Below are 25,562 nucleotides of genomic sequence, written 5' to 3'. Positions count from 1 at the left end.
GGCGGCACATTCATCCTGATACCTCCCTGGAGACATCTGAGTAGATCCCCCTGTTTTGGTAAATAGTGTCAGTCATTCCTGGTCCAGCATTCCCATGTGCCACCCAGAAATGCTTTTCCTCTGCTCTTAGAAAAGCCTAAAATTACAGAGCTGTCCATCAACAGATCCACATGTGAAGGAGAAACCAGGGAAAGAATGAACTGCTAAATAAATTCCAATTATCTATAGAAAAAAGACCAGACGATATTGTCTGAAACAACATAAGACTGAACTCTGAAGACATGAGATATTCTATGGCAATTGTATTTTTAGTTGGCCCATTGCTATAATAATTCATAATAAACTCTGAATATTATGCTGAGAAAACACTGGGTTTTGGCATGAACATCTGCCTACTTTGGGTTTTATTAAATGAGAAAGAAAATGTTTTATAAGAACAAGAATATTTGCTTGTCTTTCAGGGACTTGCAGAGTTTAAAAACTGCCTTAAAAATTCTAAATTAAATTGTTTGTCAGAAATCAGGTTCCTCCTGTTCATGCTGTCGCCTCTAACACAGAAAACACATCCATTAGGTTTCCTTCTTCCTTTTTTTTTTTTTTTTAGATGTCTGCATTCAAAAGTAAAGGGAGGCTGAAAACACAGAGGATTGGAGGCTTTTCCCCATGAAGTTATGAAAGCACAGGTTTTAGAGGAGGGCAGCCCCCATGTCAGGATGACACCCTGGGACATTGGGGGTTGCCAAAGTCGTTTCCTAAGGGGCAAAGAAGACAGAGAGGGGATGAAGAAAGAAGGCACAGGAAAGTATTTCCTGAGCAGGATTAAGAGAAGAATTTGTTACAGGAAAGAAATCCCAGAATCCCAGAATGGTTTGGGTTGGAAGGGCCCTTAAAGTTGATCCATTTCCAAGGTCTAGAACCTTCCTCTATCCCAGGTTGCTCAGAGCCCCATGAATTTTCTGGTGAGACAGGATGAATCCTTTGTTTTCCTTTAACCTCTCTGTTCCCTATCTGAGATATACAGAAAAGAAAGGGCTGATCAGCACCAAAATATCATGATTTCTGTTGCCATCAGTCAGGGTTCAGGGCTCTGTCCACCTATTTTAGGAGAAGGCTAAAAGGTTTCTCCCCTGTTTTACTGCAATCTTGAGGAACAGTCTCTGCCTTTAACACCTCCCCCTAAAAAGGCTATCACCCCCAAACTCATTATCCTTTAGCAGGAACTGCCTGCACTGTCATCTAAACCAGCACTGCAGGAATTAAGAAGAAATAAAAAGAAATAGTGTTTCAGAGGTTTTCCTAAGATAAAAAGGTTTTCCTTCTGAGTCAAAGACAACACACACCAGCCTTTGGAGAGACCCAGGGCAGGCTCCAAGTCCCCACTCTGTGCCCAAAAGGCAGAGTTCACTCTGCTGCACCCCCAGCTAAAGCTCAGCTATAGGGAAGGCTCAAACCCCACTAGACACGGGTGAAAACTGTTTAAGTACCATGGGCAGGTAACACAGAAGTGAAGTCCCCAGGACATGGGGGGGAGCTTCATTTTCAATTTTCAGGCTCCCTGCAAACCCCAGGGTATGGATAAATTACCTTTCCTGCTGTTAGTCATGCCGTGAACTTGCAAGAGATTTTTTTCTTGATTTAGTCTAGTAGAGAGATACAGAGTTTAAAAGCCCAGAGTCAGCACCTGGCTTGTGCAATTGGGCATTTATAACACACAGGCAATGGCCAGAAGCTATGAATTACTCTTAAAAGTAGAGCCAGTAGGAAAATTCCCTCCTTTCACAGAAAAACCCAGATCAAATCAAATAGGAGAATCACATTTTAATCTATTCTTACCCACTGATTTTTTTAACTGTCATGAAAAAAAAAACAAAAATCCAGATAATGGCTGTTTATCCAGCACATACACACAGCCATATGTCAACATATAGATACACAATCAACAGTCTAAAATATACTTTTTTAGAGGCATCACTACCCAGAGATAAAAAATCATCCTAATGAGACAATTTCCCTCAGTTAAAAACCACATTTTTGGTCAAGAAATATTTCTGTGCAAAATTTTCAGGGAAGTCTAATTTAGGTCTCTAATTTGCTGATGGTTCCAATCCTTTCCAGTTTCTTTTTCCTGGAAATCTAATCTCCATATGTAAAAGGGATAATAAGCCTTTTCTTTTAGAGAATGTGCCTGGAGCTGAAAGATTTAAATTTGAATCTCCGAGGCTGTAACTGCTCCATCCAAGAGCTGCTCATGGTGAATGGAGCAACACACAGTTGGCATTTATTGGAGTGGGATTCAGTGTTGACACTAGTCCAGCATTTTTCCTTGTGGAAGAGGCAGGGAAAGAATGGGATGCACAGAGGAAATGCTGTAATTCCAGTGTGGATCCACAACAGCACTCTCTGATTGTGAAAGGGGAAGAAAAGGCTTCAGGGAGACTTCAGAGCCTCTCCCAGAGCCTAAAGAGCTGGAGAGGGACTTGGGACAAGGGATGGAGGGACAGGACAAGGGGGAATGGCTTCCCACTGCCAGAGGGCAGGGAGAGATGAGAGATTGAGAAGGAATTTTTCTCTGTGAGGGTGGGGAGGCCCTGGCACAGGTTGTCAGAGAAGCTGTGGCTGCCCCTGGATCCCTGGAAGTGTCCAAGGCCAGGCTGGAGGAACCTGGGCTAGTGGAAGGCGTCACTGCCCATGGCAGAGGGTGGAACTGGATGATCTTTAGGGTTCCTTCCCACCCAAACCATTCCATGATTCTCTGACTGTGCCATATGACCATCAAAAAATAAAGAAGTTGCAAAGAGCTGCTCAGCTGTGACGCCCAACTCCTACAAGTGCTGTGAGGCCACAGCATCACTGCAGCACAAATGTACAGAAGTCTCTGTCTGTGTTCTAGAAAATGTCTGAATTATGTTTACATAAGACTTAGACAAACAGAATTAATATACAAAAGGTGAATGAAGTCATGTCTCTGCCACTGAGCTGCAAACCCAATCTGTTAAGGACACAAAAGGAGAATTTTTTTCATCCTTTTTTCTTCCTTTTTTTTTTTTTCCCATTTGCAGCTTTTATTTTTAACCTTAGGAAATGAAAACAGTTTACATCCATTCCTGTAAGGACTGGAGTACAGGAGTACATACCCTTTCTTAGAGAAGTCAGCCTGCATTCTTTTTGTTCTTTGCTTATAAAAAGTTGTGGGTTATTGAAAATGTGAGGGCAGCATAAGGAAATAAAAGGTATTAACGCATTTCTTTGTATCTGGAAAGATATAACGCCAACCATGTTCTCTCTTTCCACAAAGAATCCCCCTGGAAAGTTCTGGTTTTATATTTCTATGTATATACTCTCGAGAAATGAAGTAGCCACAAATGCATTTTCAGAGACTTTTGGACTCGATGTCATGAAATCAAAGTGAAAATGATTTCAATAACATCGCCCAGAGCCTCCTCATTGTGGTGGCAGGGAACCATCCCTTGTTAAAGGACTTACAGGGAGCTGAGCACCTATTTAGACACCATTGTAAATGAAGACAATGCATTTATTTCATTGCTATGGTTACTAAATCAAGTCTGAAGTATAGAAATATGGTTCACAAGGAAAAAAAAAAAAAGGATGAAGGAAAATAAAATGATACATCGCTTTAGAAATGCAGAAGGAAGATCAAACAAACAGGCTGCACAGTTCAAGAAACAATTAATTATCAGAACTTTCACAACACAGTTGATATAATCTCATTGTCATCTGATTGCAGCCATTCTTCCACCAATGCTGTCTCCCCCTCCTCACTTGTCCCCGTCCTGTCTTTTGTGTCACTGCTGGGGTGAGAGAAAAGCTGCTGCTTTTTATCCGTGAGACCGGGAAAATGATGTAACCCCGCAAGCCTGAAGGCTCTGGGGGGTGTTTTCTTCTGGGCACAGAGCTGGGCTGGGACAGACCCTCTCCTCCTCTCTGACATCTCTACAGGACCTCTTTGGTACAGATGGGCTCGTGGCTGTGCCAAAGGGCTGCTCCCACCCAGCACACGGGGTGGCAAACGCTCATCTCAAATGCCTGGGCAGAACTCCAAGTATTTCCTGGGGTGATTTCCCAAATCATAGAATCATGGAATGGTTTGGGTTGGAAGGGACCTTAAAGATTATCCATGAGCAGGGACACCTTCCACTAGCCCAGGTTGCTCCAAACCCCATCCAACTTGGCCTTGGACACTTCCAGGGATGGGGCAGCCGCAAATTCTCTGGGCAACCTGTGCCAGGGCCTCACCACCCTCACAGACAACAATTCCTTCCCATATCCCATCTCTCCCTGCCCTCTGGCAGTGGGAAGCCATTCCCCCTTGTCTTGTCCCTCCAGCCCTTCTCCCAAGTCCCTCTCCAGCTCTCCTGGAGCTCCTTTAAGCACTGGAAATGCAGAAGCTCAGAAGGCCAAAAAGTCAGAGCTTTCTCTAAGTGACACAACATCACAGCACCCAGAGTTCCCCATTTATCCCCCACACACAGCTGACAACTCACTCCTGTCCAGCACGTTTGCTTTGGATTCTTCCCCACCAAAGGGAGCAGATTTAGCCCAGAGAGGTGATCCAAAAGTACCAAGGTGAGATGAGTTGCCAACAGAAATGGTCAACATCACGTTTTATTGCTTTGAAATGCTGTAAAGCTGCTCTTTTTATATTGTCCAACCAGGTCATTTAAGAAGTTTTCTGAACAAAAATGAAGAAAACTAATGGCTAAGACTGTAAATCCCTCTTTCCTTTCTTTAATGACACACGGTCAACAATTTAATTCCACTCACTCACTCACTGGAGCTCCGGAGCTGCCAGTCAAATTCCATTTGCTTCACAGGAGCCTCATCAGAACAGTTCAAAATTCAAGGCTAAAAATGCTGCACTCAAACTCCTGGGCAAAGAGGATGGGAGGCAAAGGGATGACACTCTGAGACAGGATGTACAGAAGCCAAGATTAATCTACCTGACATTCTGCTGCCGACTCCTCCAAGCAAATCCAAACAAATCCGGGACAGCACTTGCAGAAACAGCCTCTGTCTTATTTAGGCAAAGCCAGGAACTCGACCACTGTGTGCCCTTGGCACCAAGAGCAATCTCTTTGCCACAGCCAATTAGGAAGAGATCTGATTAATTAGGACTTCCTCATCCTTCTTTTCTGACCAACACACAGCACTGGATTATTTAACATATTAAATGGAGTTGTTCAGCTACGCTGCCTCAAAGAAGGGCTCTTGTGGAGTCACTGAATAAAGCCAAGAAGATCCAGATGGAATTAAAGCATTTAAATTAATACTGTTCCCACATATCCAGTGTGAGAGCACAGCTGTACCCCAGCCATGGTTCTACAGGGGATGGGCTGGCTCTGCCCTGTCAGTTCATATTGTGCCATAACTCCATGACATGGCATGTTGGCATCGCTCCCTGACGTTGGCACAGCATGTGACAGTCATTGTCCCTGTGAGCTTCCAGAGGAATGTGCTGGAAACCCCCAGAGCGACTGAGGAGGCTGAACTTTGATGAGTTTATTGGGGCTGAGCTCTTTCAGCCACTAAGGGGATGTAGGAAAAGCCACCTCCTACTCCAAAAGGGATGCCCAGGGCTAATGGAGAGAAAAGAGGGAAGGATGGAATAAGACTAATAACAATGACAATAGACTGAATAAAATTCCTTCTTTTTATTCTCTCACACAAGATGCAGTTTCTGAAAGGAAATAGGAACAGAAGGCAAGTGCAGGTCTATGAAAATAACCTTGTACCCACTACGACCCCCTGAGATCTCTGCTCCCACAGATCAGGAGTTCCATAGTCTCCCTTGGAAAGCAAAAGTGAGCCTCTCTCAGTCATCCCAATGAAAAACAAACTGGAAATGGCTTTGCTGAGGCATTTCTGTCTGACTGAGCATTGCACCCCACCACATAATCTCATGAAAAGGAAACAGCTGCCTCATGGACTGCAGCAAGGAAAAGTGGGGAGCAAATTGCAGGAACTGCTGGTCCTGGTGGATGAGGCACAATGTGCTCCCAGGCTGGGAGTTCTGCTGGGTCAGATCTTTGGAGTGCTCTTGGCTCACATCAATGTCTTTGTGGCATTTGGGGATGTGGTTCAGTGGTGAACATGGTGGTGCTGGGTTATGGTTGGACTTTATGACCTCAGAGGGCTTTTCCAGCCTCAATGATTCTGTGATTCTGTGATTCTGTCTTCTCAAAGAAATGTAAAGTCAGGTGCTGTAATGAACATTGACTTCTCTTTCAGCACAAACTCTGCACCTGCTCTTCATCTTTGCTGAAGCTTGTTGTGAACTTTTGCTGTGCAAAGAAGGCATAAATTGAGTATAAAAGGATCATGGAATCACAGAATATCCTGAGCTGGAAGGGACCCACAAGGACCATCCAGTCCAACTCCTGGCCCTGCACAGGATATCCCAGCAATCCCACCATGTCCCTGAGAGTGTTGTCCAAACACTCCTGGAGCTCTGGCAGCCTTGGGGCCGTGCCCACTGCCCTGGGGAGCCTGTTCAGTGCCCAACCACCCTCTAGGAAAGAACCTTTCCCTGAGATCCAACCTAAACCTCCCCTGACACAGCTCCAGCCTTTCTCTCGGGTGCTAGGGAGCTAAAGTAACATACATGTGATAAAAATAGCATCAGAATCAGAATTTTATCAACATCCAAAATCCAAACACTCAAATTGAAACACCATGAGACTGAAGGAGGAAAAGCAGCCCTACAGAGAAATAAACCAGTGAAACTTTGAAGCATCTTTTAGTAGAGGATGACAAAAAATCACCTCATCCTACGGAAAAAGTTACTCGAAAAATGAGCTATTAGAGCCTGAATGTCACTCAATATCTTGCTTAAATGAGCAGGTACATGTGTTTCTCTTCCTAGAGGTGCCCAAAGGAGCAGCCAATGGAGAAATTTGCAAAAACTCTGGTACAAAGTACTGAAAAAAGAGGCTTCTTTGGAAGGTAAACTCCATTTCCCAAAGGATATGAGTAAGCAGCCATTTCCCTCGCAGGCAAATGAAAGCTATGATGGGCTTTCAAAGATGTCATTCACAAAACTGCCCTTAATGGGAGAGCAGAGGGGCTGCATCCAGGCAGGAAATTAAGAAAAGAGAACAGGGATGGTCATTTTGATGAGGAGACTCAAAGAGGACAGAGGAAGGAAACAAGGGGGCTGTGCAGCACCATTATCCCCTTTGACTGGGGCCCATTAATGCCAGTCATTTAAGAGAGTGATGAAAAGAACGGGAATCTTTAAATAAAACACAACTTTTTTCAAAGGCATAACTCTGAGTTTCAGAATTTTTCTGGAAAGAAATGCCAAAATACCTCCCAGCAGGACAGACAAGCTTATGGTATATGGATTATCCAGTGATGGGGGTATTGTCATGGAAACACGATCTTTGTTCAGAAGTGATCACTAACTGCTGCTCTCTCTTCAGATATTAATAATAGATCTTTTAAACTTGTTTTTTTGTATTAAGTCAGTGATAGACTATGGATCTGAATCTTCTGTCTCCTGATTTCATCCTGGGTTTCAGCTGGTTCATTCCTCATTTACAGACAACTGCAGTAGTGGCCCATGGAAAAGCCAAAACCCATAGGAAAAGCTGGCCTCCAGTCCCCATCCAGGGATTGCACCTGGATCAGGAAGGAGACACAGCATCTCATCTTTTGCAGGAATGAACACAACTTTCAGGCAAAGAGCCAGTGGATGCATGACAGATGCAAAGAATACAACTTACACCTCAGGACATCTAATAAAATAAATGAAATGGGATTCTCCTCCAGAAACTTTGGCTGGGGGATTTACAAAAGGTTTCTAAGCCCCCTTTAAAGATAATAAAGTCTCACTTCAGGATATGGTTCGTAGAATAAAAGAATATCCTGAGTTGGAAGGGACCACAAGGATCATCCAGTCCAACCCCTGGCCCTGCACAGAACACCCCAACAATCCCACCATGTTCCTGAGAGCGTTGTTCGAACACTCCTGGAGCTCTGGCAGCCTTGGGAAGTGACCACTGCCCTGGGGAGCCTGGTCAGTGCCCAACCACCCTCTGGGGGAAGAAGCTTTTCCTGAGATCCATCCTAAACCTCCCCTGGCACAGCTTCGTGCCTAAACATAGGGATCCATTGGCATTACTTGAGATGCCACAGGGAATCTTGTCCAGCCCCTGACTACCATTCCCATGGCTTTAATCTCCTGTGGGTACCAGCCATTTCTGTCAGCTTTCCATGGACATCCCAGATACCTTTAACCATCTTTAACAGCACTTGATTTATATGTTTTGGCAACTCAACCGCACCCAGTGGAGTCCAGAGAGCAATTCAAGTCCTCCCAAAGCAAATATCCACATCTTTGGTCAGCAGAAAAGCTCTAAAGGCTCTGGGGGTTTAACTAGTTGCCCAAACACAGGCATCAAGCACCTTGGATATACTCAGGGAGTGATCCCTGTCCTGGGCAAAACCCTGTGAGGTACCACTGAAACAACTCAAAAATTACCAACAACAGCCATGGAATTTATGGCTCTCAAAGACATGTAAAGGTGGCCTTGGGGATATGGTTTGTGGTGGGCTTGGCAGTGCTGGAAGAATGGCTGGACTTGATGACCTTAGAGGGCTTTTTCAACCTGAAAAATTCTGTGATGAACTTAGAAAGTTATACAGGTTTGTGGGTGGAGTCTGGTGACTTTGGATCATCTCACAACATTTTCAGGCTTAAAACTGGCTCTTCCTCCCCTCTTGGGACCACCCAGATATGGCTGCAACCCGTGACAGGCAGGAGATTGGAAAAGATGAAGGCAGAGCCCTGAAAAAATCATAAACAGGAGAGGCAGGAATTTTGGGACATTTGGGTGAGACACGTATAAAGGCTGTCAGGTTGGTAATAGAAGCAGATTTCATGGAATCACAGAACCACAGACTGGTTTGGGTTGGAAAGGACCTCAAAGCTCATCTCATTCCACCCCCTGCCATGGCAGGGACACCTCCCACCATCCCAAGTTGCTCCAAGCCCCATACAAACTGGCCTTGGACTTCCAGGGATGGGGCAGCCACAGCTTCTCTGGGCAACCTGTGCCAGGGCCTCACCACCCTCACAGGGAAAAAGAAGAATCATTTAGCTTGTAAAAGGCCCTTAAGATGGAATCAGAGCCTCCAGCTACAACTTATTTTTTCAAAGTTTTCTACAAAACACTCTGAAATCTGCTCTAGTTACACCATAAGTGAAAACACCACTGACTTCCACCAGTGCGGACCCAGAAAAACTGCTTAGATTTATTTTTTAGTTGCATCTGTGTAGCTGAACCCTCAAGATGCATTATTTATAAATTCAGAGAAACAGAGCTATTCAGTCATTTTTGCACACAAAACCAGTTGGGATGACAGGTACCATCACTTTAATGGCAGACAAGCACCCTGAACGCGACTCAAAGTGTCACCAAGGGGCCTGGGACACAGTTTTACAATAGTGCAACATTAAGAGCAGAGTTAATTTTTAAAAGAGTGAAATCTATAGTCCACCACCCTCTTCCTCTGCCCCCAAGCCTCCTCCCCCCCCAGCCTGGGTCTGGTGGTTATTCTGATCCCTGGAGTTTGCTGCATGTTTGATTCACAGACTGCAGCATGTCTGCACCAGATGGCCCCGAGTTAATGAACACAAACTCATCACTTTTACTCACGAGGGAAATGTGCAGCTCAATCTGATTTGTACTCGACAACTAAAAATATTTTAGTATTTTTAGGGAGCGTTTTACTGTTACAAAATGGCATTTGAGGAAAGCAGTAAAAGAACACAGCCTACCCAACAAATGTACTTCCACAGATGAAGAGCAGCACTGCTGCCTTTTCCCCTTCTCCTCCCAGCTAGGTTAACATATTCCCAAACCTTAAAACTGCAAGCAGCACATAAGGAAAGCTGTAAGATCTGGGCCTCCTCAGGAACCATTTAAGCCATTTGCAAAAAGTCTCCTGAGTTTGCTGAAAGCAGGATTGGGATCTGAGTTTGTTACTACAGCACGTTTGAAAGGATATGGGTCGTTTTCTCAGCACAGGACAAAGGGAATGCCTGGAAAACACCAGAGCTGTGATTATTTATATTGGTTGATGATTTGGCTGCACGGGGTCACCGTGATCTCATGGAATCCCAGAAGGGTTTAGGTTGGAAGGGACCTTAAAGCTCATCTTGTTCCACCCCCTGCCATGGGAAGGGACACCTTCCATCAGCCCAGATTTCCACAGTAGTGCACAGGATGTATAAGTATATAAACCACACAAACCCAGCATTCTGCTGCCATGATACAAAGAAGATTTTTCTCCAAGGAACCAAGAGACATTTGTGAACGTACAAAACACAGATCTCCCGGTCCACAACCCAAAATTGGAGTCAACGGGCAAAAAGTCACAATTGCAAACACATGGTAGGAACCACGTTTCCAAAATTTAAACAAATCTTGATTTCACTTTTCATTCAGAAAGCTGTTGGGATGCCAACATTTTAACGTAATTTTAGCCCGGAACGTGACTTCCTGACTCCTGTCAAGAATGTGATTTTACATAGAATATTTAGGTTGGAAAACTCTCCAAGATCATTGAGTCCAACCATCCCCCAGCACTGCCCAGGTCACCACTGCCCCATGTCCCCAAGTGCCACATCCACATGGCTTTGAAATCCCTGCAGGGATGGGGACTCCACCACTGCCCTGGGTAGCTGTGCCAGGGCTGGACAACCCTTTCAGTGAAGAAATTGTTCCCAATATCCAACCTAAACCTCCTCTGCCACAACTTGAGGCCATTTCCTCTCGCCCTGTCGCTCATTACCTGGGAGGAGAGAGAGAGAAGGTCCCCTCGAGCCTCCTTTTCTCCAGAAGCAGAAGACAAAGCCATCATGTATTCAGTGGGGGTATTCCCACAGAGCACATGGACTGTCTGGAGGGCCTTTTCACCTCTCTAACCACAAATTCTTCCAACTACCCCCATCTCCATCTCCACTGATGATAAATTCATATAGTTATTAAAGAGCAAAGTATCAATATAACACCAGCTCATGCAAATATCAGTGTCAAGCAGGATATTCCCAGTGGCTGAGCTGACAAAAAAGCGAGAGGAAAACCAGAGGATGCTGAGAGGCCATTGTGGTCTCCTGAAGAGTGGAAGAATTAATCAAGGGAAACCCACATCAAGGTCCAGTTCATCACTGGATGCTGGAGGGAATCCCAAACCAACCTTTGCTTCCTGCTCTTTGTGCTGCCTCAGTCAACTTTCTCTTCTAAAATCCACTAAAATCTACGAAATATTTGCTATTTGCCATGAAAGCTTCTCTGATGGGATCACCTCCCATCAGGGAATAACACTGTGTGAGGGCTGGAGATCCCATCTCACCAGGATCATCAAGGAATTAGGGCTGGGGAGCAAACTCACAGCCATCATAAACTGGGCAGGATGCACAAATCCTCCCTCCCTCAGGATATCTCTGTCCTTTCACACACACACAAAATGCCAAATAATTTTTCAATTCACAAAAACAAGCACACAAACCTTGATAATATCGATATTTTCTAATAAAAAATAATTTGTTTTCTGAGCTGCCTCACATTGTCTACAAAGTATAACAGAAATATTGGAAAAAAACCTGTTTTACTCAACTGAGGGAGTCAAAATTCAATTTGGAATGAAATACTAATTGTGACTTTACCACTCTAATCATTCATGTTCATATGCACTGTGATGTACTGGAGCTACAACCTGAACGTGTTCTCTGCTTGAAATTCTTTCTTTCAGACTCCTCTAAGCACCCAAATTGCTCAAGCAAGTACATCTTCATCTTCATCATGGTCTTTAAGTCCCTTCCAACCCGAACCATTCCATGATCCCATAAAGTTCCTAACATTTTATTCCTGATTTTAGCTCCTCACGGAGCACTATTGCTCTGCAGTGCTGGGCTGGTGCCTCTGTCACCAGGAAACCTCAGCACGTGTTTTTGAGGCGGATTTCCCTGTTCACCTTCTCATTCTTTCCTCACTCACTCCCCTCTTAAACACAAACGGAGGAAACAAATCATATTCCAGACTATGCCCATGCACCATTAAAAATAGCCAGGCAGCACTTTCCATGCATAATTCATCCTTCCTGTACTTCCAGTCAAGGCGTCTTCACTTTGCAAGTGCAAAGTGACAATTCTTGCAGATTTGGGAAATAATCTTTTACATCTGTTACAAGCTCACAGACACCATTTGGCAAGTGTTAAAAAATCCCATGTAGGCCCAGGACAGCAGTGTTCTGTTTGGTTAGAAGAATTCCTAAGCTAAAGTCTGTAGGAAAAAAAAAAAAAAAAAAAAGGAGATGATTTGAATGTTCTCTCCTTCTAACAGAAATATTTCAATTTTCCAGCAATTTCTTTCTTTTTCTGTATTTCATCCTCTTCATTTCTCTTCTGTTTCTCATGTCTCATAGAATCACAGAATATCCTGAGTTGGAAGGGACTCACATGGATCATCGAGTCCAACTCCTAGGTCTGAACAGGAATCCCACCTGAGAGCATGACTTCACTGGATCTTCTTTTGTAAGTTTTGGTAGGTTTTTTTTTTCATTTTTGAGTTTTTAATGCTGACATTTCAACCATCTTTATTATGCCAGACCCAGAACAAGCTTCAGTCCCTGCTCAGACTCTTGTGCCCTGTTCACGTGGCCTGACTCCCTCAGGCCTCTCCTAGTCTACATTCCTTCTCTCCCTGCCTTTCCCACCAGCCCACGCTTTTCCATCAGCCCAGTTCAGTCTCTACCCCTGCCTTCATCTCCCATCTCCCTAATTTAGCTCTGCTTTTAAGTCTTATTAGTCTTGCCTCAGAAGCACTGTCATAACAAAGCGGGAGCAGTCCCCCTTCGCAGAGTGATTTAGCAGAGTGAGGAGCATCTCCCTGCATACTAATGCTGCTTTAACAACGCTGCCCAAACACCCTGGTGCCTGTGCTAACACTCTGCAGGCTCCCAAGGAGCTGGGAATGCCATTTGTGTGCACACGAGGAGTTAAGAGGACGGGGGAATTCACATTTCAACCAGGTTTGCCATCAGCAGCAACATCACCGAGTCTCGACTCTTCTCCGTGTTTCATTTAGATGTTTGCTCCTGCTATAGCACCACCCTTTGCTGTTTCCACTTAAATCCTCTCCATTTGCATTCCAGCCCTTCACTGAAAGCAATAACAGAGCCCATGCCATCCACAGAGCTAAATAAAGCAATATATATTTAATTAAAATGATGCTGATGCAGCAGCTGGGCTCACAATCCGCCTCTGCCGCTGCACCCGCCGGCAAAGACGGGTCAGCAAAAGCATCTCCAATGCTCCAGGGACCCGATCCCACCACCTCATCTGAAATTACAAATCTTCCTGAGCATCCTCTGAGGTTCCCCCTCGGAAAGAGCTCAGGACTTGGAAGCGCAGCCTCGGGCATGGCTGGAGGGGCCTGCGGAGCTTATCGGCCCCACACGCTCGAGGCAGGTTTGGCAGGTCCAGGCACTGCTGCCCAAGGAGGAATTTGCTTTTACTGGTGTCGTCCTGGAAGCACAGCTGGGAAAAACACGCTCACATGGAGACAGAAGCAGGTGGTTTCTAAGAAATCATGTTCAATCACAGACTTACAGAATGGTTTGGGTTGAAAGGGGGCTTTAACATCGTCTCATTCCAACCCCTCTTCCAAGGGGGACACCTTCCACTGGACAATGTGTGAAGAGGAGGAAAACAAGCTTCCAATTTTATTTCAAGCTTTGGAGGTGAGACTCTAAAACATCTGAGTTTTTAAATTGTTCGCGAAACAATGGAGGGGAAAAGAACCCACTGTCAGTCTGTCCTTTTTCAGGCTGCATTTGAGGAACTTTAGACACGCTGAACGAACCACATTGATTTTTCTATTTGTGGTTTTGATGGGAATTTAATTGAAAAGGGTGGCAAGCCAGGGTTTGAAGCTTGTTTGTAGCATGTTCCACAGGAAAACTGTGAAAAGAGGTTTAAAAAAACCCAAAACAAAGGGTTTTTTTCTGATCTCCCATCTCCTGGAGCTTGAAATCCTGTGCACTTTATTCATTGCCTGTGGTACAGCTCATCATGAAAGCTTGGGCTGAAGGCAATTAATTCTTCTTCTTTTATTTTCCTCCTTTTTATGTGTTTGGAAATGGTCAGAAGGATTTGCATCAGCATCACTTCAATAAACTGAAAAAGGAGGCAACACCCTGGCCCTCTCCTTTAGGGTCGATCAGGTTAGCATGAAACACCAGGGAAAAATAATTTGAGACTTCTGAAGTTGTTCCCCACACATATCTTGGGTTTAAATATCCTTTATTGGTTCTGGATCAAAAAATGCCAAGGAAAAGCCAGAGGAAGGAAGGAGTGACTGGGTGGGATGGCACGTGGAGACATGGAGGGACTTTTCAGCAGTAAACAGGTAAATGTGGCACATCCCACAGATTTCCTCTGCCTATTTTTCAGAGGAAATGCCTGCACAAGGCTTTGGTGGGGTCACTGTATTAACTTGCCAGTGTGTAAAATGAGCCTTTAATTTAACACTGGCCCAGAATGTGAAGTTTTTCCCCAAACTTTACATAGCAAGGAGCTTGAAACTTCTCGCACTAGTTCTGGCCATAGCAAGGCTACTAATGGGAATATATTCCCCCAGAATTAGAGCCCAAGCTTAACTAAGACTCAAGCTATGGGATAATACAGCTGCCTGTTTATTTAGTGATATTTCCACATATTTTGTTTTCTCACCTGGAAGTGCTTTCAGTTTGGGATGATAATTAAATATTCCCTTCTATCTGCAAAGCCTCAAACAAAATTGGATGTGTTTACGCCTTTTCCCTTGTAATAGGGCCAGAGAATCAGAGAATCATGGAATGGGTTGGGTTGGAAAGGACTTGGAAGATCATCTGGTTCCACCCCCTGCCATGGGTAGGGACAACTTCCACTAGCCCAGGTTGCTCCAGGCCCCGTCCAACCTGGCCTTGAACACTTCCAGGGATGGAGCAGCCACAGCTTCTCCGGGAGCCTCTTCCAGTGCTTCACCTTGTCAGCACCAGCTTTGATCTTCCAGCTTCCCAATGTACTGGAGAAGAAGGATGTTTTGTGACAGATCTGAGGAGGATCCTCAAGCCAACGAAGATATTTTAATCTGGTGTTAACATCCTCTTTTCTCAGCTTTCCAGAAACCTCCTGACTAACTGTTACACATTCCTTACATGGAAATAATATTAATTAAACAGATATATCAGTCAGATGCAGCCTTTTTCCCTATCTCTAAACTATGCACAATATAATATCCTGTAGTTCACAGCCTAACAGTGGCACATGAAAATGGAATTGCATTACCAGTGCAGTGTGATGAGGAGAAAGCCATTCCATGACAAGCTGTCCCAGGATGATAGTAAATGTCTCACATTATATTATTTTGGGAATAATAAACATTATATGCAGGAAAACATGAAGCCAAAATAAGCTGGGTCATCCCACAGAGCTTGTGACAGATGGCAATTCCAGCTCCATAATCAAAGCAATAATTAACCTGGTTAAAATAAAAATATCAAAGTGGATTTGTAATCCAGTTCTGCACATCAGGGTTGTGCTGCAATATTCAGGAGTGTTTTCGGATACACTGATCATCCAAATTAAATATGGTTCCTGACAGGAAAGTTCTGGTCCTGCAGCAACTGTGGATCACCAACATCTAGGACTTGTCTTCGCAAAAATGGAGCCTGAAAGTGGAAAAAGGATCTGTTCAAAAGATCTAAAACCCCTTTTGCATCCATTCACAGCCTGTTTGGCAGTTACTCCATGAATACTCCTTTTTATTCTATTTATTCAATACCTGAAAAGGTTGATTTCAGCCTTTTAGCTCCTTGTGATCTGTATTCAGTTTAAATTCAGTGGTGGAAACAAATTCTACATCTATAATTTATTGGTGAGCTGGTTGGCTCTCAGGACATAGTGTCTCTTTGATAGTTTGACAATCAAAACACCTGAACTTAAAAATCAGGACTTTCTGTTTAGGTTAGCTTGTATAAATACCAAAAATATTTTTACACTATTTTTTTGTCAACTTATTCTTGGTTATTGCCCAAGTTTGCATACTGATTACAAAGGACCGAAATGAACTTAAGTGTATGAGATGTCTTTCCAAATTTTAGGGGTCCCTCTACCTCATCTTTCATCAGATTCAATTTTATGAACTTACCTGACATATGGGAATGGTAAAAATAAGATAAATAAATATATATATTTACATATACTTGTATATAACCTGATGGATTGAGCCCAGAGGAGGACCATGAAGATGCTCCGAGGGCTGGAGCCCCTCTGCTCTGGAGCCAGGCTGGGAGAGCTGGGGGGGTTTCATCTGGAGGAGAGAAGGATCCAGGGAGATTTTAGAGCCCCTTCCAGTGCCTACTCCTCAGAGTATTCCCTGGCCACAGAATTTGCTTATTTTCTGTAATCACAGCTTTTTGGTACATCTGATTTTGCACCCTGTGACGTTACACAAACAGCCCCGAGCAGTGGGACACACAAACAGGTTGGGCCACAAGGTGCAGGAAAGTTGAATATCGATGACCAAAATTATGGATTTTCCAATGAATCTGTAAATGTATAATGGCTTAATGCAGTCCCAGCTCTTTTAAAACAGGGGGAAAATGAGGACAAATGAGTTCATAAAATAGTAACACTTTGCACTGATGTGGCCACGGGTCTGGAAGACCTCCTCCCTTGTTATCCAATTCGGTTTCCTGCCACTGGAAGCTCACACAGATCCTTTCATGAACTTTGCAAGCACCGTTGCATGAATTGTCAGATTTTCTACCTCTTCTATTCTGTTTGTGAACCCAGCTGCTCTAATGATTATAAAACATCTCATTTCCCAACCCAAATGTAAAGATGGGCAATTCATATCCACCTGGATTTGTGCTAACATTGTTCTTCACCTTAAACAGCTTTTGCCCCTCTCCCTGATATTTACTTCTTTCCTGTTTCTAGGAAAAAACATTTTTTCTTGCTCAGCCTGTTTGCTGGATGACAAATCACGGTCTTTTCTCATCAAAGACTTCCTATTCTCCAGGTCTACAGAAAATAATAAATAAAAAATCTGATAAATCCCAGATTTACACAGTGTCACCCAGTGCCTCAGTGTCACCCAGAAGTGTCCCCAGGTCATGGAATCACTGAATGGTCTGGAATCACAGGATGGTTTGGTGTTGGTTTGAGTTGGAAGGGACCTTTAAAGCTCATCTAGTCCAACTCCCTGCCATGGGCAGGGACACCTTTCACTAGACCAGGTTTCTCCAAGCCCCATCCAATGGTCCTGCCCCTTGTCACCGCTTGGAGCACTGAAAATCTCCAACCACCAGAGAAAGTCATGACACTGTTTTTTGCTAAATATTTCCATGAATTTTCTCAACAGGCAAGAAAACACCCACCTGAGTGAAATATTGGAAATAAATCTCTTTTACTCAACTGAAAGAGTCAAAATTCATTTTAGAATGAAATAGCAATTGTGACTTTACCAAGTGAGTTGCTGAGCAAGGTGGGTTATTTTAAAAAAAAAACACTGGAAAAGAGTATTCCTTGATTTTCTCATAATCAAAGGAAACACTGTAACTCCTTCTCATTGACAGAAGTGATTCTTGCAGGGGAATGGCTTCATTCATGCTGGAAGACAGAGTGTGCTGAGTCATTCATTATTCACTGTGCAGTCCAAGGCCAGGCAGGGCTGGGCTCACATCCAAGGAACCAGACTCTCCTGCTCCCAATGGTCCAGTCACACTGAAACTGCCTCTTGAGAACCGTCACCTTGTCACCCCAGGATCTCTCCTGGGCATGGCTTTGGAGCTTGTTAGTGAGACAAGGCTGAAACCACGTCAGTGACCACAGCAACAAAGAGGAGCGGGCACAGGCCAGGGCAGCACCTGGACCTGGGCCAGCACACCATTATCAGCCTGGATTTCACTGGGATCCAGAACAGAGGATAAAAGAGCCCAAAGAGGGGGCCCAAGAGACTTGTTTAACTGTAGCTCACTCCACGTTAACTGTAGTTCTATTCTGGATGACAGCAGAGGTGTCTGCTGGTAAACTGCAGCTTGGATCCAGCTGCCTAAATTCAGATACTTTGCTTTGATCTCCAGTTGCTGATTCAGAAGTCACAGGACTTCTTCAGATCCTTTTGCCCTCACAGCCCCATAGGAATGTCTCAGATATCCTGAAGCACCTCAAACTGCACCCGGTGCCACTTCAGGCAACCAAGTATTTCCACCAGCATCTCCTACAGAATTACCAAGTCATTGGCCCCTCGTGTTCAAGCTTTAAGAACTCATGTAGATCATCCAGGGTGGATCAGCCAGCCCAGAGCACGGGCATGCACTGGATTTTTGTAGAGAAAAAAAGGGTTTGGGGGTTTCACTTTCATGCAGCACAAAGTCAAAACAAAGAGCGACCATTGCGGGAGAAGGGAAAGCCAGAACAGCCATGGAGAAGGAAAGAAAAGCCATGGGGAAGGTGAGGGCTATAATGGAGCTGCTGGAGTGAGTCCAGAGGAGGCCACAGAGATGCTCCAAGGGCTGGAGCCCCTCTGCTCAGGAGCCAGGCTGGGAGAGCTGGGGGTGTTCAGTCTGGGGAAGACAAGGCTCCAGGGTGACCTTAGAGCCCCTTCCAGTGCCTTAAGGGGCTCCAAGAGAACTGGAGAGGGACCTGGGACAAGGGATGGAGGGACAAGACAATGGGGAATGGCTTCCCACTGCCAGAGGGCAGGGATAGATGGGATATTGAGAAGAAATTCTTGGCTGTGGTGAGACCCTGGCACAGGTTGCCCAGAGAAGCTGTGGCTGCCCCATCCCTGGAAGTGTCCAAGGCCAGGTTGGATGGGGCTTGGAGCAACTTGGGATAGTGGAAGGTGCCCCTGCCCATGGCAGGGGGTTGAAACAAGGGCCCCTCTAATGCCCTTCCAATCCAAACCATTCCATGATTCTATGATAATTATTAGCAATAAAGACTTCACCAAAGGGGTACAACTGGACTTCCTGCAATCCAGGCACAGTGTTTCAAAGCCCCACTAGAAATAAAACCTGCTTACCACGAAATAGTTTGTGTTTTTTATGCTCAGAGATGGAGTTATTTCATTTTTGTTTTCTCTACCATGGGCAAATTCCAAAAAGTACAAGTTGAAATGGAAAAATACTCGGTGGCATTTTTTTTTTGCAGGTTGCATTTTTCCATTGAAGCAGCAGCATTAATAAACATTGCAGAGCTTTCTGAGGGGAAGATTTCACATCCCCTCTGTGCTCTACCTCATTACCTTTTCATTTTGTTTTGTTTGCTTTTTCCTGTCAGCACAAACACGAGGCACTGTCAGGAATTCAGCAGGTCAGGGGATGACATTTTTTAATGTTCACATAACAACCTGACCTCCTGCTCACATCCACTAAAAGGGAAATAAGGAAAACCCCCGTTTTAAGCCTTAAATGCTAACTGGGTTCTCTATTTGATTTGTTTCTCCTTCCCAGCAATGCTAATTTCAAATTGAACCTCTGACTCAATTAGCAAAATGGTGAAGTTGTTGAGACCTTGGATAATATTATGTCCCAGTAACAAAAAGGAAGCCAGGAGTGGTTTGATGCCAGCAACTAAATCCACTTTAATGGGCTACTTTAATTAAACAAATTAAATTAATGATGGTCTCTGCACAAAGATGAATTACACTATTTAATAGATCATTGCTACGTGCTAATCCCTTTTTTAATATTATCTTCTAACATTGATAAATATGTAGACACATAAGTCATAAACTGATGGATCTCAAGAAAGAAAAACCAAACAACTGGTGAAAAAAGGCCAAATAATGGAAAATGTGGGACAATTTTAGCTCCAAAAATAATTTCCAGTTGAGGTTATAGCAATGAAATGCACAATTATGGGATAATATAAAATAGGTGGAGTCTACTGTGCCCTCTGTAAGTGAGGAGGAGGATCCAGATAACTTCATCTTCTTTTAGGAACATCTAACTTTATTAGGAACATCTAACTTTTTTTTCCTTCCTTTAGAAGGCCAGGATAGGATTTTGCTATCCTATGTGACACCTCAAGGGATTAAGTTCAGAGCTGAGTCAGTTTGAAGGCTGTGAAGCCTCTTTGCTCATAAACTAAAGGGAAAAAGAAAAGAAAAAATGTGTTTATAAGGACTATTAATAATAAATAGAAAAGAAATGTCTTTAAAGATGGCTGGAATTTCCATGTAACTGGAGGAGGGTCCATACAGCATATGGGAACAAGAGCAAGATCAAGGGTAGAACAGGCAGACAAGCAGCACTTTAAAACTGGGAGAAAATCAGAGGTCCTAAGCAGCCTGATAAAAGGTCTTCTTTTGCCATAATTTTCCATGACTTTTTTTCCTAATAACACTTAATTTGTGCTATTTTAGAACAGCACCAGAGCACCACACACATCAGACTTCAACTGAGTTTTAGAGGATGCATCGTGTCATTGACAGCTACTTAAAACAGGCTGAGGGGAATCTGAGGTCTGGATTGCTGCTGAAGACTCCAGGAAAGATTATATGGGAATAACTGACAAAATGGATAAAGAAAAGATGCAAGGTAGAGGCACTGCTAGATAATAGGATCACTCAGAGTACAGCAGACAGGCCTGAAGATGCAAAATGTTCACATAAGGAGAAACACTTGGCCTCGGCACCTGAAATCCTGAGGGTTACAGACAACGGAACAAAAAGTATTGTTCAAAGAAAAGATGTAAAAGAAGCAAGGACCTAAAAAGGATTTCTTCATCTGCTATAAAAAGAACTCTCCAGAGTTCTCCAAAGTACATCCAACACTAAATTCCCCTCACCAAGGCAGTGCCTGGCCCTGTGAAGACGTGTCAAAGCTCAGGATCATCCGTGTGCTCGCACCCCACACACTGGGGATGTACAACCTTCCTGACACCAGGATTGGGAAACAGGAGGGACATTCATCTCTGACAGCCTTTTTTCTCACAAGTGTCCCTGCCCCTGGCAGGGGGTTGGAACAAGATGATCTTTAAGGTCCCTTCCAATCCAAACCATTCTGGGACTCTGTGATTTTCCAAGTTCATATTTCACCAGTGAATCCCAGTTCCTGCTGGTTTCATCCCCCGTGAACAAACTGCTCCAAATTAAATATCTCTTTGTAATGGTTTAAGATAAAGGAATCACAGAATTATTTAGGTTGGAAAAGCCCTCTCAGATCATTGAGGTCAGCCATTCCCCCAGCACTGCCAAGGCCACCACTAACCCATGTCTCCAAGTTTCACATCCATGTGGCTTTTAAATCCCTCCAGGGATAGGGACTCCACCACTGCCCTGGGCAGCTGTGCCAGGGCTGGACAAACCTGGCTTTTTAGGTTAAAAGCTCTAAATGGGGATCACATTTGCTGGTTCCCACTCAGCTGGGTTCTCTCCAGTTAGCCAGGATTGCTGATAAATGATGGATTGATCCCGAATACAGGACGTTCCACGACAAGCGGTGGCACATGAGCCACGATGCTGCCACGTGGGTTTTTCAACTGTTTCAAAACCATGTTCTGATTCCACTATAGAAAGAATATATAAAAATGAAGAAGTGGGCTCTGTATTTTATCCAGTTCCCTGTAGCTGAAGTGAGGTAGCTCAGAATCCTGGTGTTTATACCTGGGGGGACGGAGGACTGAAGAAGCCCCAGCCGATGTGGCAGGATGTTAATTCAGGCCTCTTAATGAATTCACAGCCAGAACAAATCAAAGAAGAACTGTGCTTAAAATAACAATAAAAAAAGAAACAACAGTTATAGGTGTAGATTGTGAACTGGCATTATCCTCCCTTGTTTTAAAAATGACATGGTAATTCTAATGACAAACTATGTTATAAATAGACACTTAATTATAATATCTCAGGTTTGGCATCTACATTTTCACCCTCAGAGAGGCAGAAGCTGAGGAGCATTTGCTGCAAAACTGGAGACCTAACAGAGCAAAAGGAAACATGGAGTGAAGTTCAACCAAACACACAACCTGCTGCTCTTCACACTCTGCATTTCACTGCTGTCCTTCTTCTCACAGGAGAAGAAAGGAAATCACTCTGGACCACGGATGGCTGCCATGGGAGAGACCTCCCCTTGGAAAAACGCTCTCCACACACATCCCAACCCTCTGGCCAAGGGTGAATGACCACCATGCACCTGAATCCAGCCTCTTTGGGAATTTTCTTCCTCCTCTCCCTCCCCATCCATGGGTCCACTGGCTACAGCAGCTGCCATAGAAACCAAAGTGCTGCTCTGCAGCACACGGAGCAGATGTCACACGGAGCAAGATGAATGTGAATGTGGTGAGGGGGGTGGATGCAAGAGGAGGAGGAGGAGGAGGAGGGAAAGCAGCATCACACATTCAGAATTAAATGTTCCCAGCAGAGGGAGTGAGTCATTCCTGAAGGAAAGTGCAAAGCTGCAATATTTTTTCCCCGTGCTCTCAATGCACATCCGCAAACAGGGACATACAAACCTCCATCCTGTACTGGAGGCAGGGAAAATAAAATGCCAAGGGATGAGGAACAGGTGGAGGTACTTGATGCTGTTTTTCCCTCAGTCTTTAATAGTCAGACCAGTTGTCTCTGGGTACCCAACCCCCTGAGCTGGAAGACAGAAACAAGGAGCAGAATGAAGGTCCAGAATCCAATGGAAAATGGTCAGTGACCTGCTACAGGACTTTGACACAAAATTCCACAGGGCCAGATGGGATCCACCCAAGGGTGCTGAGGGAGCTGGTGGAAGTGCTCACTGAGCCACTTCCCATCATTTATCAGCAGTCCTGGCTAACCAAGGAGATGCCAATCCACTGGCAGACAGCAAATGTGATGCCCATCACATGAGTGGACAGAGAACCAAGGTTTGTGGATAGTGAATCCATCACTACGACAAAAGGAAATGGTGCTCCGAGTTGCACCAGGAGAGGTTTAAATTGGATAACAGGAGCAATTCTTCACTGAAGGGGTGGTCAGGCACTGAACAGGCTGCCCAGGGCAGTGGTGGAGTCCCCAAACCTGAAGGGACTTTTACTTAAAAGCCACGTGGATGTGGCACTTGGGGACATGGGTTAGTGGTGGCCTTGGCAGTGCTGGAGAATGGTTGGACTTGATGACCTTAGAGGGCTTTTCCAACCTAAACTACCCTATGACTCTAAAAAAATGTGCTCCCATCTCTTTGGCACAGGTGCTTGAGTCCCTCGTGCTCTGCCCTCTCATGAAAACTGTGATTTTCTCGTGGTATAAATTAATGCCTGACCTAAAACAACTCTCTGAGACAGAATTCTGCTGTCATTCCAAAAACACCCTAAAGAGCTTTTTCCTCTCCTCCCTTCCCAGGATAGTAGAGAAATATAACATTGTATGAAGTCAACATACACCAAACAGGCATTTTCCATCCAAAAGTCACTAATTTTTAATACTAAAAAGCCATAATCCAGCCATGCATTGTGTGTTTACTCAGAGTAAAAATTAGTACCAACCAGTCTGGAGGAGTGTTTGATTTCCTCTGATCTTCCTGCTGAAAATTAATATCTTTGCCTCAAGTTTTGTTTTGCTTTCTTAATTCAAAAAAGGCCGTTCTTAATATTATGATCTTTTCCCAGCACAAGCATTATCCCCCCTTCCTTCCTCCCCTTGATATGTCTTGTGTGTGTCTAATTCACTGTCTAACATATTTGTTGAAACATTATCACACAATGAAATTGGGGGGAAGGGGTGAACTCACGTTCTTTTTGTTCATAAACTGAGAACTGGAGCAACCTGGTCCAGTGGAAGGTGCCCCTGCCCATGGTAGGGGGTGGAAATAAAGGATCTTTAAGGTCCCTTCCAACCTAAACCATTCTAGGACCCCATGACAAATCACAAATAAATGGGGTGAAACGTTTTCCAAGCCCCCCTTCAGCTGGGCTGTGTGATGAATTCACAGTTATACACAGCAACAACAGCAGAAAATGATGCCTAAAACGTGGTACCTCCTTCTCCAGCCTTTATGTATTTAAATGTCCCTCCCAAAACTCACTTGGTAAATAATGTTTGACACAGAAAACGTGCATTTTCAGTTTTCTGTAACAAAATATCAAAAGCACAGTATCCCCTTTGGTCCTAATTTATAAACACCGGGATTATAATTCTGCTTTAGCTGAGAGATGAAACGGTGTTTTATGAATTAGACAAATATGGAAAAATAGTTCGAATTCTGAGAAACCCGGAGGTTTGTGTTGCACAAAGAGAAGGGAAAAGCTCCTCATTCCCTGCCCTTGCACAAGTGCTTTGAGCCCACTAGAGGGCAATGAAAGAAATCAGGTTTTCCTCCAGCCCTGGAAAATCCCCTCGTTTCGCACTGAAGGCTTTTCCTATAATAATATATCATGGGATAATGGGGGAATAAATTTCCTATGGTTGTTGGCACATAAAACAGCAACCACATATATATATATAATGGCAAGAGGAGCTGGATGAAAAATAACCATCCAGGATATATATAGCTGATTGAGATAAAAATAAAAAATATTACAGAAAGTGAAATGATGGAATTAAAAGTGCACATTTGTGTGTGCATGTGGAAGTATGTGATTTTCTAACTCCTCTGTTTGTTCAGAATTTTTCCTTGGCTGTTTCTTTTCTTCGTGTTTTGGGCTGAAAGTTGTAACTAAGTTGAATTTGCTGGAGTAAATAAATTTTACAGTTTTGTTTTTTTTTTTTACAGACAACCATCAGCCATTTCTGAGAAATATAAGTGGGGTAAATATCGTATTTTCCATATTTAATAAAAATAAAATGGGATACTTTGTTAAGGAATGCAAACAACAAGCCTTGAAGTTTCCAGTTGGGAGTCCTTCAGTGCAAAGAACTGGTTAATAAACCCAAAGTTGTCTAATTTTTCAACTTTTTTTTAGAAAAATGTGGGTTTCACATAAAAGGTGGTTAATATTGAATATTCTAGAAGAGGCAATGAGCACCAGTTCCCTGTAGCACTTCAAAAGTAACATAACACACACACCACTGTGAATTTGTACGTGGTTAAAAACAAAAACAACCCCCAAAAAATGACATTCAATTGGAAAGGAATATAATTAGTGTCAATCAACATGTTTTTGTAGAAAACAGGTCAAATATAAACCCAACATCTGTCTCTGATGCCATTACAAGTTCAGCTGGCACAGGAAACTCTGTAGATACAAAGCAGTGAACATTTTGTGTTTAATATCACATAATCATTTTAATTAAAAAAGAAGTGCTATATGGTATTAATATGGGGAATGATAACTGGATTAAGATGGACTTTCACCAGAATTATGAAGGGCAGTGATCAAGGCTTAGAAATAATTATAAAATTAGTGCTGGTGCAATTAGAAGATCACATGAAGGTCAGAGTTTCAGCAAACACTGGTAACACCAGGGTGCTCAAACTGCATCTTTGAGCTCCTAAGAACACACTGAAACCCCAAATTCTACATCTAGGAAGGTGCAACCTAAAATTTATCCATCTAGGAACAAAGAATAAAGGCAAAT

The 25,562-nt window shown here is 43.7% G+C and overlaps 1 protein-coding gene and 1 long non-coding RNA gene across 3 annotated transcripts in view; one reads left to right on the top strand and one right to left on the bottom strand.

The window, feature by feature from the left end:
- MSRA (methionine sulfoxide reductase A) overlaps positions 1 to 25,562 on the bottom strand; it is a 256,046-nt gene that overhangs the window by 55,132 nt on the left and 175,352 nt on the right. The gene's annotated exons all lie outside the window — the stretch shown is intronic.
- Positions 6,150 to 7,746, top strand: LOC108504939. The gene is made up of 3 exons (XR_001877320.1): positions 6,150 to 6,215; positions 6,881 to 6,960; positions 7,561 to 7,746. It is a non-coding gene; the product is annotated as an uncharacterized LOC108504939 (long non-coding RNA).

The sequence above is a fragment of the Lepidothrix coronata genome, unplaced genomic scaffold (genome assembly GCF_001604755.1).
Source record: "Lepidothrix coronata isolate B3197 unplaced genomic scaffold, Lepidothrix_coronata-1.0 Scaffold179, whole genome shotgun sequence".
NCBI classification, from domain to species: Eukaryota; Metazoa; Chordata; class Aves; order Passeriformes; family Pipridae; genus Lepidothrix; species Lepidothrix coronata.
The sequence above is the reverse complement of the archived record's forward strand: the minus strand, read 5'-3'. Positions and strand labels throughout refer to the sequence as shown.